Here is a 15,218-nt window from a genome sequence, read left to right on the forward strand (position 1 = left end):
TGACCAGTCTGTTATACAAAGGTCAAAATACAAGTAACTTCTCAGGAGGCTGATAACTGAATTAGCCTCCCTAATTCATTTTTAACCTAATTTTTTTAAAAAACCAGGAACAAACTAAATTATGACTTGAGGCCTTGTAACCAATTAAGTACCCAGCCAGAGATTTGCTTTTGTTCAAATGAAATTTAAACTAGGAAACATTACTCCAGTCTCTAGAAACAATTAGTGGTGCATTCATGTGTCATAGAAATGCAACACAAAAATCATTGGAAATCATCTTGTTTGCTAATATTTCACAGTGCTCTCAAAGTCTAGGAATCCAAGCAGAGGTTGCCATTTCAGATTAAATCTTAGGGGCAAGAAGGGGAAGACATTCCTAGCAAAGTTCATTGATCTGCTAATGGTTCATAACTGTGGAAATGTCATCAACACAGACCAAACATTTACCCCTATTCTTAAGCAAATGAATTTGTATCGGGCAGCCAAACACCAACTACACAGGCATATGCAACTTTTCACTCAATGGGAAGCCTGTGACTTGGCCAGAGATGGGTGTTCTTGAGCAAACTCAATCATTCTTCGTAAAACTTTTGGTCTAAAAATCTTGTAAATACTATTTATGATTACGATCCATACCTGCTCTTCCTGCTCCATTGGTTTGGCCTGATTCACCAGATAAACAGTCCTTTTAGGTTAGCAATTGCTGTTCTATGTGACTTGCCGTGAATCCTTTGAGAAGCAATCAGCCACAGAGGGGAAATGCTCATCGATTCTAATGTTTCATTTCAGGAGTGGGGAAAGTTTTCCAGCCCAAGGGCTACATTTCTCTTGAAACAACCTTATGGGAGCCACATGTCACTGGTGGGTGAAATATGTGAACTGTACTTATGTATGATAGGCTAGCAGAAACTGCTCTCTATGTTCCATCCAGGCAAGCAAGAGTTCAAGGACACATTCTAGCCCAACAGGAAGATTCAAATAGGGTACAAAGCAGGGCTGGTGAGAGCTATGGCTTGAGAGGTGTGTGGCCTGGGGGAATCCTAGGAGCCAGTGGTATATTTGGTGGGGCTATTCATGGGCCCCTTAATCTACTCTATAGCCCCCACATCTGGGTGATTCAACCTATCTTGCCCAGAGGGCCACCTGCTCAGCCTCAGAGCCACCTCTGAAACAATTTGCAGATTGGGGGGAGGGGACTAAGGTGTTTTTAAACCCCTAAGAACCCTTTAAATAGGTTGGGGGGCATGCACAGCACTGCGCAGGACCAGATCCTTCTGCTTAACAGCTGTTGAGTGCATGTGTTTATCTCCGCTCCTCCACATGCAGCTGCTGGGTGACCTTGGGCCAGTCACACTTCTTTGAAGTCTCTCAGCCCCACTCACCTCACAGAGTGTTTGTTGTGGGGGAGGAAGGGAAAGGAGAATGTTAGCCGCTTTGAGACTCCTTAAAGGGAGTGAAAGGCGGGATATCAAATCCAAACTCTTCTTCTTCTTCTTCTGTGTGGTGTTAGGAAGAGAGGAGAGCCCTGGCTTGAGTCTGCCTTCCCCTGGGAAGATGTAGCTGCCTGTCTGGTAGGTCTCAGCCTTTTTGCTCACTGCCTGATTCCTCCCCCCCTCCCAACAGCCATGGATTGGTCTGGGCCAAACCAACCTGGTTCACAGTGATTGGGGACTGTGGTACCCCATTCATCTTAGGCCTAAAGCCCTCCGTATAGACCTGATTTGCCTTGGTCCTTTACCAAATCCTGTTTACAGGCTTGAAGTCCCTCATCCCCGTTGCATTCCTTTTGTGCTGACGTTTAGTCAGATGACTTGTTGATAATGAAATAAACCCCCTTTTCAATAGGAATTACTCTGCCAGCACTCCTCTTTATACACACTGTCACCTTATTGGTTAGATCTTGTAAGAGGTATCAGGGTTTACTTATAAAGAAGGGTGCAGCTGTGTCTGAATGCATCCTTCTGTCTGAAGAAGAATAGCCATGCCATGCTTGTTGGAAATGGAAGCAGGGCAATAGATCTGCAAAGGATCTGCAAAGATGGCATTTCCTAAGTACACAACTGTCAGGCTTTACCTAACTCAGGAGATAAATGATAATCCTCTCAGAAGTGAAAGAGATAAAACTCAGCCAGGGAGATACAGAAGTGTACAGCATAATGGAAGATAAAGAAAGGATTCTGAAGGTAGCAGGATCTATTTTGCATCAATTTACACATTATGAGTGATGAGAGAACTTGCCTCACCTTCACCAACTGGGTATTGGTAAGCTTTCTTGTTGCAACTGGTGTGCTTCGCAGGGACTATTGTGGGATGGGTGCTTCTTATGCATGCATGTTTTTCACATGATGTAATTGGCACCAGAATAAAAGACTGTATCCCCCACCCCCACTCCATTTAATCTGGACTCTCCAGCCAAAGACCTCATCACCTTCCCCAAATTTAGGGGACTCTTTTTTTTTTAACCCAGTAGGAAAGGTAGGCACACAGTATGGTGTTTTGGATACATGTGGAATGGAGGCAGAGGGCCTGCTGGCTGTGGGCTTGTGGCCTTCAATTCTGCTTGCAGTATTTTGATGAGGGCTGCTCCCACAGTCGAGGACCCCTGCTTCATCGATAGTAAAGAAGTGCAAGTTTTCTGCAGTGCTGGGGCATTAGTTGCCAGGATAGAAGCAGATAGGTTTTTAGCTCCCATCTGCTGTTCTGAGAAGTTTACCTTCCCTTCCCTGATGACAAAGATCTGACCTTCAAAGAGTCTATATATATTTACTTTAGCCTCATGCAGGGAATATAGATTTGACCATGAATCTCCAGGCAGCAAATACAGCCCAGCAGTATACAAGCTTCGTTTGGTCAATTGTGTCGAGTGCAGTGAACCAACGCAGGAACATCAAAAGTGATGAGAAACCATTAGCTGCAGAACAGTCATAATAAAACTTGGGGGGGGGGGGAGTCTCCAGAGAATTACGAACTTCAAAAACAGCTTGATAGGATTATGAAAGTTAAAGTCTTGAACAGACAGCAAGGACATTTTTTTTTTGCAATTAAGGAAAAATATACAGTGGTACCTCGGGTTACAGACGCTTCAGGTCAAAGATGCTTCAGGTTACAGACTCTGCTAACCCAGAAATCGTACCTCGGGTTAAGAACTTTGCTTCAGGATGAGAACAGAAATCATGCGGTGGTGGCAGCGGCAGTGTGGTGCGGCGGCAGCAGCAGCAGCAGCAGAGGCGGGAGGTCATTAGCTAAAGTGGTACCTCAGGTTAAGAACAGTTTCAGGTTAAGAACAGACCTCCAGAACGAATTAAGTTCTTAAGCAGAGGTACCACTGTAATGGAAACTTACAGCAGCCTGTGACTCGTTCTTTTGATATAGTACAACCCACCAATTCACACTGCAGCTGTTGTGGAAGAATACCAGGGGTCATATGAATGAATGCAGTACAGATTAGTTTATTTAAAAAAATATCCTCTCAGAAAAGTATTTGAAGAAATAGGGTCACTCATACAAGCTGCTCCTTGGATGATGTATCCTAGGCAACAATGGAAGTGTGTGAGAGAGAACATTATTTTTTTTAAAAAAATCCTGGAACTGTTCACACTCCTCATCCACAGTGCCTAGTTTTCATTCATCTTTGGATATTCAAATCTGCTGCTATACTAAATGCTTGGCTGTATAGACTCTCCAAGGAGCTGCAATGAATTTATAAAGCCTGAAACCAATGTTTTTGCTGAACATCTTCTTGCCTGCCCCATGAAGCATTACACTTGCTCTTTGGTAACACAGATGTGTTTCGGAAGATTGGTAAATAGAGAATGTGATACAGAACTAACCACACAAATTACATCAGCCATATGTGCCCCAGAATTGGATGAAGAGGTAGACTAGACCCCAGGTTTACATCCCCTTGGGACGGACCAGAGCAAAGCCTGCTGGCCTGATCTGATACATCCCTGAGGTGGGGCCCGCACTGTAGCTGGCCTGCCATTGGCCAATAGGGCAAGCAGTCTGCCATCCACTTCTTGTCCCTGAGTGAAGCCAAAGAGGGTTTACCCAGGCCCAGAAAAACTCCTTGCCTCTGGGGCGATTGCTGGATCCTGGGCTGGCATTGCTGCTATCCTGCAAATTGTGTCTGACCTGAAAGGTAAGCATGATTGGCTACAGGCCCTCTCCCCAATGTATATCAAGATGTTTTTCTATCAAATGAATACTAGAGAGGTGACAGAGAAAACAAGTTATATGGAGTAGTTCCTTTTAAGTGAGCTATTTACTGAAATAAAATAGCTCTCTCTCTAGCAGTTAAGTTTTGAGTATGAAGGCGTATTTTTGGAATTGTAGATCTTTTTGTAAAGAGATATGATATAATACAAGTGAGGCGAAGAGCTCCTCTTGTAAATCATCTGAGGAAGGATAAAGTGAGCAGAGGCAAGAGACAATGCGCTATCTCTTGCCAATGACAGAAACAAATAGTCTTTCCAAATAGATGCTATGCTTTAAATTCATTGTAAAGGCCAGATGTAAGATGTATCTGTTTATGGGAATCGTTTTACAACGACTTCCTTTGGTCTGATTGAGTTAACATGCATGCTAACAGAGTTTCCTTAATTAAATTTTTGGTTTATAATCATGAAACATCCTTCATTTCTGGCATTTTCATTATTTGATAACACTTTGGCCTAACTTGGAAATCTTTATCCGGTGATGAGGATTTGCATTTTCCAACAGCTGAATGTAGAAGCCTTTATAAATTAGGTATTCACCTTCAGCATCTGATAGGAATTCTTTATTGAAAAATTTGGGTTGTATCCAAGAGAAGATGCTAGGGGTGTGTGTGTGTGTTTTTTAAGTTTTTTATTTATACAACAAGAAAAAAAGAAAAAAACACAAATACCAAATTACACACAAATTACAAAAAAATAACCATAGACACATAATTTTCTTACAAACAATAAAACATCTATTGGTCTTGACACTAAAGACCCAACCTCCCCGTCTATTCCATATTTCAAATTCTTATTACTTTTTGCCAATGCACACTTTTAACATAATTTAACTTATTCTCAATAAATCTAATTTCTTATATCTACCTTGCAATTATTACTGAAGTTCCTCGAATGCTGCAACAGAATTTAAACTACTGTATTTATTTTTCAGATAATCTTTGAAAACCTCCCATTTGGAAACAAATTCCTGTTTTGATTTGTTCTTTATTTTTTCTGATAAACCATCTAATTCGGCATATTCTGTCAGCTTTTGGATCCAATCTTGTATAGAGGGGATTTCATTACTCTTCCATTTTGCTGTGATCAAAACTCTTGCTGCCGCCATCGCATATAAAAAGATACCCTTCCTCTTTTGTGGAATATCCAAATCTGTTATTCCCAGGAGGTAGGCCTCTGGTTTTTGGTTGAAAGAGATCTTTAGCATTTTTTGCAGTTCTGCATGGATACTCCCCCAGAATACCTGTATTTTCCTACATATCCACCACATGTGGTAGAATGTTCCTGATTCACGCTAGGGGTGTGTGTTTACTGCTACTCCAGTACAATAATGGGGGGGAAAATCTCTAACAAGAATATCAAAAGATAAAGAGTAATTGAACACAATACATTGCAGGAACATAATGGTAAAGGTAAAGGGACCCCTGAACATTAGGTCCATTCGTGGCCGACTCTGGGTTTGCAGCGCTCATCTCGCTTTATTGGCCGAGGGAGCCGGCGTACAGCTTCCGGGTCATGTGGCCAGCATGACTAAGCCATTTCTGGCGAACCAGAGCAGCGCATGGAAATGCCGTTTACCTTCCCACCGGAGCGGTACCTATTTATCTACTTGCACTTTGACGTGCTTTCGAACTGCTAGGTTGGCAGGAGCAGGGACCGAGCAACGGGAGCTCACCCCGTCGCGGGGATAAGGTGCTATTTTATACCAAGTCACACCATTGGTCTATCTACTTTGGTATTCACCAATATTTCTTAAATGGTTGGCTGGAGATCACCGGGGGGGGGGGTCTCAGGTCCTCCTCCCTCACCTGTTTCGCTTGCTTAAAACTTTTGTGAACTACAGTGATTTCCCCCATCCTCTGGCCTTTGAGCCTCGACTGGTATGACAACAAGCACCCTTTTGCTTTTCAACTCGTGTATTGCCACCTGCATTTAATCATTATTAGCAACATCGTTGTTAATTGGACCTCATTGTACGTAAGACTGTGAGTTGCTCTAATCCAAATTAAACACACGCACGCACACACTGACAAAGCAACTTCCAAAAGCACAAATTACTTCCAAAGACAGCAGAGGCCTTAATGCATTGCAATAGCCTAAATGGAATTAGTTACTTGGATGGAGGAAGGGTCCAAGGTGTGTGGAGATGAATCCACTGAAATACTGTAAAATCACATAGAAAGGGGTCTAGCTGTAGACCACAACAGCAATTACTGTACAACAAAAATACATATAATTCCACTGCAATTAAAAACACACACATGAATGCACTGAAATAAATAGTGTGAATCACATTAAATGTCTGAACAGTGACCAGAAATACAAATGATTCTGCCACAGTGGACAGCAAGATGAATAGCATTGGATGCTGAACTGCAGTGGAAGGGAATCTGCTCAGGCCATGACAAATAAATGTCTGCATGGGCATTCCTCACTTTGTGATGCAATGCTGAAGAGAGAGCAAAGCATCAGAAATATCCCACTTCTACTCAATTCCATCTATAAAAATAATCTCACACTGAATGGCATTTGATCTCTTTTCAAACAGGAGCATGTAAATGAACTCTTGGAAATGGTTCAGCTGCAGGCTGCCACGTTAAGAACGACAGCAGAAAGCATCTCAGGTACGTTGGAAACCAAACACCTGCTTAATTCTATAATGGAATATGGAAGAGAGGCAATTTCAAGTAATGGCATTGCAAAGCTTTTTGTAGGTTTGCTTCACCTGCAAAGTCTCCTAGGACGACTATTCTACCGTTTTCGTATGCACAAGCGGCACGAGCAGATCTTTACGCAGTTTATAACATCTTAGGTCTGAGGCTGAGATTTGCTTTGGCAGCAAATAAAGTGCTTAGACGATGCCTGCCAATTCCTGCCCCAGTTCAGTGTTGCAAACCATGACATTATGGCTGACATAATGCAGGATATAGCACTAATGTTTCCGGGAGATAATGATGCTATTAATCTGGATGACTGGGGAATAAGATGTCAGGAATGCTTCTTAAATCTTTAGGAATGAAAAAAGAGGTCTGCATCAACTAATGAAAATAAGTTCCAGATCTGAATATTTTCTAGACATTTCCTATGCATGTTTACTCAGAAATAAGTCCTGCTGTGGGCAAAGGGAGCAGGGATAGCAGATTTGAGTTGTAATCCAGAGGTGGCCTGGTGGCTCTCCAGATGTTATTGGTCTTGTCCTACCAACATAACCTGTTCATAATAATAACTGCAAACTACACAAGTAAGCACAAGTGAAATCATGAACTGTGTGGGTAGCTCAGTTGGTTAGAGCATGGGTAGGCAAACTAAGGCCCGGGGGCTGGATCTGGCCCAATTGTCTTCTAAATCCGGCCCGTGGATGGTCTGGGAATCAGCGTGTTTTCACACGAGTAGAATGTGTCCTTTTATTTAAAATGCATCTCTGGGTTATTTGTGGGACATAGGAATTCGTTCATTTTTATCCTTCAAAATATAGTCTGGCCCTTGGGGGTCAATATGACTGCTAAGAATTTAAACCTATTTAAAGACAATTATGAGAAATGTTGGCTAGAAGTGAAAAAAGATTTGGAGATATGGTCAAATTTGAAGCTTTCCTTGTTAGGCCGAATTGCGGTTATCAAGATGAATGTATTGCCAAGAATGTTATTTCTCTTTCAATCATTGCAAATTGTGGACAAAATGGATTGTTTCATGAAGTGGCAGAGAGACATATCAAAATTTGTCTGGCAGGGCAAAAAGCCTAGAATAAAATTTAAAATACTAACTGACGCAAAGGATAGAGGTGGATTTGCCCTGCCAGACCTTAGACTCTATTATGAATCAGCAGCTTTTTGTTGGTTGAAAGAATGGCTGCTTCTTGAAAACACAGACATTTTGGATTTAGAAGGTTTCAACAATGTTTTTGGGTGGCATGCATATTTATGGTATGACAAGGTTAAAGCACATAAAGCATTTAAAAACCATATTGTCAGGAAAACATTGTTAAATGTCTGGATAAGATACAAGGACTTATTGGAAAACAAAACCCCTAGGTGGTTGTCACCGATGGAAGCAAAGGCCCAGAAAAGGCTCAATATGGAGGCCAAATGGCCGAAATATTGGGAAATTTTGGAACAGGAAGGAGACAAATTGAAATTGCAGAGCTTTGAGAAACTAAAAAACAAAGTGCGAGACTGGCTCCATTACTATCAGATAATGGAGGCATATAATTTGGATAAGAAAATTGGCTTCCAGGTGGAGAAATCAAAATTGGAAACAGAACTGTTAGAACCCACTACTAAGACTTTGTCAAGAATGTATAACTTGTTGCTGAAATGGAATACTCAGGACGAAACTGTGAAATCTGCTATGATTAAATGGGCACAAGATTTAGGACATAATATCATGTTTGCTGACTGGGAACAGTTGTGGACCACAGGTATGAAATTTACGGCATGTAATGCCTTAAGAGAGAATATTATGGAAATGATATATAGGTGGTACATGACCCCAGTCAGGCTTGCAAAAATCTATCATTTGCCCGATAATAAATGTTGGAAATGTAAAGAAATTGAAGGTACATTCTTTCACCTTTGGTGGACATGCCCAAAGATTAAGGCTTTCTGGGAAATGATATATAATGAATTGAAAAAGGTATTTAAATATACCTTCTTGAAGAAACCAGAGGCCTTTCTCCTGGGCATAGTCGGCCAATCGGTGTTAAAGAAGGATAGAACTTTCTTTATGTACGCCACAACAGCAGCAAGAATTCTTATTGCAAAGTATTGGAAGACACAAGATCTACCCACTCTGGAAGAATGGCAGATGAAGCTGATGGACTATATGGAACTGGCGGAAATGACTGGCAGAATCCGAGACCAGGGAGAAGAGTCGGTGGAAGAAGATTGGAAGAAATTCAAAGAATATTTTACAAAAGAAATATTGTAAAATTAATGAATGTTAGAATGATGTTCGATAAAAACTAAGTGGTTCTTAGCTGAGATGTTACAAGGGAAGATGAAAAGAGGGTTTACTATGTAATATGTAAAAATCTAAAAGTACAATATCTTTATGATTATTGATTAGGATATTTAAAAGAGGGGAGGGAACTGCCGAACAAAATATGTGAACTGGAATACAAAAAAGGGAGGTGCGAGGAGGTCGAGGAAACAAGTAAATGAAGGATAAGACATAGAAAGACTAATTTGTTTGTTTAGTTGTTTTTCTTTTGTATTCTGTATTTTTCCATTTTTACATCTTTTTTCTTTTTTTATCTGCTTTTCTTTTTCTTTTTTCGCTCATTTTTGTAACATGTTGAAATTTTAATAAATATCTTTAAAAAAACACACAAAAAAACAAAATATAGTCTGGCCCTCCACAAGGTCTGAGGGACAGTGGACCGGCCCCCTGCTGAAAAGGTTTGCTGACCCCTGTGTTAGAGCATGGTGCTGATAATGCTAAGGTCGCAGGTTTGATCCCTGTATATTCCTGAACAACAACAACAACAACCACAACAATTTATTTGTGCCCTGCCCATCTGACTGCATTGCCACTCTGGGCAGCTTCCAACATATATAAAAACATAGCAAAACATTAAAAAGCTTCTCTATGCAGGGCTGCCTTCAGATCTCTGCTTACGGTTATATAGTTACTCATATCCTTGACATCTGATGGGAGGGCACCACTACCGAGAAGGCATTGCAGGGGGTGGGACTAAATGATCCTCAGGATCCCTTCCAGCTCTACAATTCTACAATTCTGTGTGGGTAAACATCCGCGAGCTTTGATTGAAGTGTTTGATGGTCTGATGGTGTTTCCTGCTTGGCAGGGGGTTGGACTCGATGGCCCTTGTAGTCTCTTCCAACTCTACGATTCTATGATTCTAATTTTTGACCACAATGGCATGGCAAGGCTCTGGATCCATTCCAGTCCGGCTTCCGCGCTGGTCATGGGACCGAGACGGCTCTGGCCGCCCTAACAGATGATCTCCGCAGGCAGCTGGATCGAGGCGGGTCGGGGCTGCTGATTCTTCTAGACCTGTCAGCAGCCTTCGACATGGTCGATCACGAACTCCTGGACCACCGCCTTGCCGACGTGGGGATCCAGGGCACAGTCCTTCAATGGCTGCGCTCGTTTCTCTCTGGTCGGGGACAGAGGGTGGCGCTTGGGGGGGAACTGTCATCCCGCCACTCCTTGGTGTGTGGAGTGCCCCAGGGTGCGATACTCTCCCCGATGCTTTTTAACATCTTTATGCGCCCCCTCGCCCAGCTTGTCCGGAGTTTTGGGCTGGGCTGCCATCAGTATGCTGATGACACCCAACTCTATCTGCTGATGGATGGCCATCCTGACTCGGCCCCAGACACACTGATCAGATGCTTGGAGGCTGTGGCTGGATGGTTACGTGGGAGCCGGTTGAAGTTAAATCCTTCGAAGACAGAGGTCCTCTGGCTGGGACGGGACGATATGGGATTGAGGGGGCAACTCCCATCTCTTGCGGGGGTGCAATTAGTGCCAGCACCGTCCGTTAAGAGTTTGGGTGTAATCTTCGATACCTCCCTCTCCATGGAGGCACAGATTGCAGCTATAACAAAGGCGGCATTTTTTCATCTCCGCCAAGCTAAGCAGTTGGCTCCTTACCTCTCTCGCCCTGACCTAGCCACTGTGATCCACACGACGGTCACCTCCAGACTGGATTATTGTAACTCGCTCTACGTGGGGCTGCCCCTGAGACTGACCCAGAAACTCCAGCGGGTGCAGAATGCCGCAGCGAGACTCCTTACGGGGTCTTCGCTGCGGGATCACATTCATCCGGTGCTATACCAGCTGCACTGGCTCCCGGTGGAGTACAGGATCAGGTTTAAGGTGCTGGTTTTAACCTTCAAAGCCCTATACGGCCTAGGACCCTCGTATCTACGGGACCGCCTCTCCTGGTATGCCCCACAGAGGAACTTACGGTCTTCAAATAAAAACATCTTGAAGGTCCCAGGCCTCAGAGAGGTTAGGCTGGCCTCAACTAGAGCCAGGGCTTTTTCGGCTGCGGCTCCAACCTGGTGGAACGCTCTGTCACAAGAGACAAGGGCCCTCCAGGACTTGACATCTTTCCGCAGGGCCTGCAAGACAGAGCTGTTCCACCAGGCCTTTGGTCAGGGCGCAGCCTGACTCCCTCCTTTGGCAATCTTTACAATACTTTAGTTTATGGTTGCCATCAATTTTGATTTTAATTAATTCTTTGATGTTTTTATAATGTTGCACTATTTTAGTGTTGTTAGCCGCCCTGAGCCCGGCTTCAGCTGGGGAGGGCGGGATATAAATAAAATTTATTATTATTATTATTATTAGATGAAATTCAAACCAGATTTGTAAAACAAATGAAAGGGAATACCACTTCCAGGCATTATCCACGACTAACATTTGCTGCTGAGTCATATGTATAATGATGGTAAGATATTTATTCTATGCAAGCAGAGAACTCTCCAGATTTGCAGGGTGGGAATTGGCACATAGCATATCCATGTTGCAGGAGCAGAAATACAAACTTTGCACAATGCGTTATGGAAACACAGAAATATGCTCATGATGGATGAATCAGACGCTTATACTATGTTTTGTATAAGTGATAATGTAAACACTTGTTTCTTCATGTAGAGTACTAAAGTGCTCTTTTATGTGGTGGCAACCCTTATAGCGACCATAGATTTGTAGCTACAATGTGTTACTCTGGCATAACACTGGCGTGATGTGGCATAGCTGCTGGTGGCATAGTGGGATCCTAAAAACAGGCTGCCCAAGCTTCAGCTATCTCAATTCTAACTTCATTTTTCAGTGATATATACATTTGCAATTTTATAATAACCCTGGATTGAGGTTCTGGAGTGCCGAATGACTGGAATAAGCATTTGGGGGGGGACAGTTCCTGTTCACTGTTCCTATTTCCAATTGTTCCTTTTCATTTTGCTGGATAGAGCCCAGGGTTTGATGTGGCATAATTCAGAACAGTATTATAATTGAAAATTGAAGCCCCTAATTATTCTGTTTCTGCAGATGATTTACAGTATTGCACAGCTGCCCAAAAGAAAAAAAAACTCTGGTCCAGAACGAACCTTTGTTGAAAGATCAAATACACAGCAGTTCCCTTGGAAACACTGTAAATAAATTGGAGACATAATGTTCCATCCTGTGGGATGGCTTATAATAAGGGGAAATATACTACTGAACAGTGCTGATAGCATAATTTAACCTCTCTTCCTTTGCCCTTTGGGTTTGAGCCCATGTTGAGGCTCTGTAACGTGGCCAATTTCCAAATTGATACTGAAATGCTTAAAGCTTGTAATGATGAAGCAGCAAAAGTAAACAAGCTTTTTTTGGGGGGGGGGGCAAACCACAGATTATCACAGTGTATACCATTTCTAGATAAAGGGCTATATATTAAATTGTGTGTTAGAATGAAGTCTGCTATAATATGGTGGATTTATTGTGGTCGCAAAATGGTTCAAGCACTGGTTTGCTTCTATGAATCAGTTTGCTTGAATTTTACTTTAATTGTATGTAATTGTTACTCAGTCCAATGATTTATGCAATTAGATAGATACCTGAAGGTAAGTCAACAGTAGTAAAAGTCACAACATTACTCTGGTATATGTTAAAAGTCCATAAGATTTTGTTGAGATAAACCACATCTCAATTCACCACTTTGTAAAACAGCTCATTTTGGCACAGACCAATTTGCAGGCTGATGAATAGAGCTCAGGGGTCTAATCCCATTTTGTTTTCCCTATCTCTGGCTATAATCTTTTCCCCTTTTGACAGAAGTGGGAATAACAGTCCAAAATGCCTAAAAACTGCCAAATTATAGGCAAGTATGTCTGGGATACTTTTAAATGTGATCCCCTCTAAAAGGAACCACTTATAATATGTTACTTCCTTTTGGAGAAAATTTAAATGTTAGGCCACCCTTATATTTCATGAATTCTACCAAATTTAAGAAGTATAGCTGCAATTTTAAAGGCAGCAGTTATAGTTTTGGAGCAGATGAAAAATGAATCACTTAATTTCTGCTTGTATGTTGTGGGCAATTGGTCTGAAAATTGAGGACCATGTCAATAGATGCCTCTTGTATGGATTCAGACAAATCGGTTCAAGGGCTTTTTTTATTAGGCATATCTGAAGTTGCTTTTGGAATGGAAAGAACTACATGAGATTCATTTTCCTAGGTGAAACCATTCCCTCTAATTACAAGCTAGATCTGTCAGTCATGAAGGAGCACCCTCAATCCATGTTGGCATCTTAGAGACATACAGTTTGTCCTTCCAATGTTGTTCCCTCCTCTGAAGCACTGGGATTGAAGAGCGCTGAAAAACTCATTCGGAAAGCTAAACCTGCCATTTACAACAGAGGTCTTCTTCTGTGCCCTATCTCCACCCTGATGATTGCTCTCCCTTCCCCAATCATCCAACTGCAGCTGAGAGACATCACTTTCACTTTCAGCAGACCGCTTTTCTTAAGTGCCACCGCTTTTCTTAAGTGTCTGGATTGCTAAAATGCCATGAAGAGCTTCAGGGGTCTCTGCTTGGATTATCACCACATGATAGGGATTCTGCTTTGCTTCTGATAATCCCTCAGTACCTCTGAGGCATCTCGCCTCACCCTGGGATTTAGGATTCGTTCAAATCTGATATTCATTTCTAGTTAATGCAGTAAAATCCCAAAACTAGAAGTCTATTAACCACCAAGCTGAACTAATTGTGAGTTTTGGGGCTCTGTGAAATATCTGTGTAAAAAAAGTCTTACTAATTCAAACTGTACTGGAAAGCTAAAAATAAACATGGTCGACTCTGATATTTAACTTCTGACCTTCAAATCAATGTATGTATGTAAAATAGCTCCCCCCCCCCCGTTTGGGTTGGCCGCACCATGGCCATCCATTTGTTTTGTGCTTGCCTGTGGTTGAAGCTCAATAGATATTCGGTAAAAGACGTGTTTTGTGGACAGTTATTGAAATAGAATGGGACTTAGGCCATTGCTTTTCTTTCACTGTGAGGGCAAAGTAACAGGCAGTATTATGTGCATTGGACAGGGATGACCCTAACAACACAACCTGTTTTAGGAAACAGTCGACAGCCAACTGAAACAGTTAAATTTGACAGCCAAGGAGATTCTGTGTTCACAAAAATACCATGCGACCCAATTCATTGATTACCTTGTCCCTAATATTACTTATTTGCAAAAAATTACATTTGTATCATGATTGTAAATAGCTTAACATTAACAATAAAAAATACATTCATAAATAAGCACAAAATGCATCACAAATTAGTAGATTAGCTTAATACACAAACACAACTGTATCACCCCTCAGGAAATGGTAAGTTATATGTGCCAATGCTGTAGGTGTCTGCTTGTTGTTCATTCACAGGGCATTCCAACAGGCAGATGCCACCATACTAAAGGCCCTGATTCCAGGGAACATAAGATAAACCTCAACAGCATGCAACACCATTCAGAGTATCTTTCCTGAGGACTGAAGTGACTAGAGAGGGGAATACAAGGTGAGCTATTCCTGGAGGTAATCTGATCCCAACATGTTGAGAACTTTAGATACAAATATACAAATATTGAAACCTTAAATTGGGGCCTGGTAGCATAATATAGTGTAATGTGAACGGCTTGGCCTCCTGGAAGGCATTTTAGGTTAAAACAATTCTGCCCAGAACATAATTCCTAATTATGCCCTAAATTTAGGCAGAGATGAACAGATGTTGTGGATTAATGATGCTCCAAAACTCGATGTCGGTTTTTATTTAAAAACAATAACAACAACACAAAACTTAGGAGTTCCTATACATGCCTATTTCAAATGACAGTCTAAAAGGCAGCACTAGCAGGTGGTTAATTACTATGATTCCTAACTTTCTAGACAGCCATTATTTTAAATCTTTGACATGATAATTCAGACCTGTCTTGCCACAAAAAAGTGAAGACTTTTCAAGGCTATTAATATTCGCTGTTGGGGTTCTTCTGATACCA

The sequence above is a fragment of the Podarcis pityusensis genome, assembly GCF_964106645.2.
Source record: "Podarcis pityusensis genome assembly, chromosome: 10".
In the NCBI taxonomy this organism is placed as follows: domain Eukaryota; kingdom Metazoa; phylum Chordata; class Lepidosauria; order Squamata; family Lacertidae; genus Podarcis; species Podarcis pityusensis.